Below are 2,350 nucleotides of genomic sequence, written 5' to 3'. Positions count from 1 at the left end.
GAGACTCGGACACATTCCGTGCCCTGCCTACTTGGGTCATGTATCACTTGGGTACAACTGCACCACTTCTTACAGATCTGGGTATTAGAAGTCCTTTAGTGGTAGAGCTCAGGCCTCCGACAGCCCCATAATGGTGAAAAAACAGAACCTCTGGGTAGATTTTTCAAGGAAGCTTTGCTATTGCAGCAGCTGGACAATGTTCCTTGTTAATATTTGTCAGCATGATGGCCATATCATTTCACTGTGGTGACAGAGACTCAGGTCCAGAAGTCTATCTAGTTAAAACACCTGGATTCCAGTCTTTCAATGGCTTTGAGAGGGCCCAAAGGGCCTGCTCTTGAGCCTGGTAGGCTTCTAGACAAGATGATCTTCCCCATCAGGATGTACTGCTAGGCAGTCAGGCATGAGGATGCCCTCAAGAACACTACACCATGGCTCCTCTTCCATCAGTCATGGGCAGCATGCCCGGAAAGCCAGTGATTCCAAAGCCCAAGTATCAGGACCTTGACAAGATGGATTAAGAGGAGGACAGTACGACCTTCCCTGCCATGACCCTTTGGCATTGATAGTGTGAACAACGACCCGGTGACGAATGCTAGAGCTACCCATGCCATCATGAATTCTCTGATCACAGAGCAGACCCAGAGGAGCATTCAGTGTTTTGAGCAAAAAGCAGGGCAGAGAGATGCTGAATGCATACTCCACAAAGGCCTTCCCACCAAGGAGATCAAGTACCTCCAAGCAGAAGCTCATCATACATGAAAGATACACAGTGAAGAGATAAAAGTAGAGAGGCAGGCTGCATCAGCCAGTTTCACCCCCCAGCTCCCCCTAAGCAGAAACCCAGAGACTGGGACACTTCTGGTTCTTCCACAGCCTTACCTGGCCCAATCCTAGCACCATGGATTCTGGAAGTAGGGAATATAGAAACTCATCAGATAAATACAGTTTCTTTGAACTAAGTCCCCTCCAAAAGTTTGATTTGGGTTTTGCCACTCAGGCACACAAAGGGGACCAGATGCCCTTTCCAGTGAAACTGGTCCAGACCCAGGCCACTTGCATGGCTGAAGATCCAGCAACATTCAAGCAACCCAAGATGGACATCCCAATTATAAAAGGGAAGAAACAAATGCCACAGACCCATAATCTTAAACTTGAATGCGCTTGTGCCTACTAGGTTCTAGGGCTCTTTCTATTCTAGGGACTCTGTATAGAGAGAGTCTCCTTCCTTATTTACCTGGAAATATATATATATATATATATATATATATATATATATATATATATATATATATATATATATATTTTAAGTAAACTCTATACTCAACATGGGGCTTGAACTCACAACCCCAAGATCAAGAGTCACATGCTCTTCCAACTGAGCCAGCCAGACACCCTTGTACTGCTCTAATTTAAAGTCTGATGAAATGATCTTAGCAGTGATGTTGGGGGCGGGGGGGGGGGGGGACTTCATTACCTACTTTCATAACATTTGACTTAAAAACAATTTTTTGTTAGGGGCGCCTGAGTGGTTCAGTCGGTTAAGCGTCCAACTTCGGCTCAGGTCATGATCTCATAATGTGTGGGTTCGAGCCCCACGTTGGGCTCTGTGCTGACAGCTCGGAGCCTGAAGCCTGCTTTGGATTCTGTGTCTCCCTCTCTCTCTGCCCCCCGTCTCCCCCCAGCATGTGCTCAGTCTCTCTTTCTCCCTCTGGTAAAAAAATAAAATAAAATAAACATTAAAAAAGTTTTTTAATGTTTATTTTTGAGACAGAGAGAGACAGAGCATGAGCAGAGGAGGGTAGAGAGAGAGGGGGAGACACGGAATCCTAAGCAGGCTCCAGGCTCTGAGCTGTCAGCAGAGAACCCAACGAAGGGCTCAAACTCACAAGCTGTGAGATCATGACCTGAGCCGAAGTCGGATACCCAACCGACTAAGCCACAGAGGCACCCCTCATATCATTCAACTTAAACAAGAACTTTGATCATTGTCTATTACATAAATAATATTTATGTTGTTCCAAAACCTAGGATTTTTTTTAATCCCTTTACTGCTGCAAATGCTCCTAAAAAGCACAGGCAAATCATACAGATGTTCGTTGACTGGTTTAGACAATTTTGACCTTCTTGATCCTGTGCTCCTGTACAAAATAAAATTTGGTTGCATTGCTTCCCACAAAGAATGAGTTGGATGTTAAAATGTTGATATCACCCAAAGCAATCTACAAATTCAATGCAATCTTTATCAAAATAACACTAGCAGTCTTCACAGAGCTACAACAAATAATCCTAAAATTTGTATGGAACCAGAAAAGACAAGCCAAAGCAATCCTGAAAAAGAAAACCAAAG

At 44.3% G+C, this 2,350-nt stretch overlaps 1 pseudogene; it reads left to right on the top strand.

Moving 5' to 3' along the window:
• Positions 1–363: 363 nt before the first annotated feature.
• Positions 364–1,184, top strand: LOC132663861 (putative monooxygenase p33MONOX pseudogene; annotated as a pseudogene).
• Positions 1,185–2,350: the final 1,166 nt, after the last annotated feature.

This window comes from Panthera onca, chromosome D4 (genome assembly GCF_046562875.1).
Source record: "Panthera onca isolate mPanOnc1 chromosome D4, mPanOnc1 haplotype 2, whole genome shotgun sequence".
Taxonomy (NCBI): domain Eukaryota; kingdom Metazoa; phylum Chordata; class Mammalia; order Carnivora; family Felidae; genus Panthera; species Panthera onca.
This window is presented reverse-complemented; position numbering and strand designations above follow the sequence as displayed.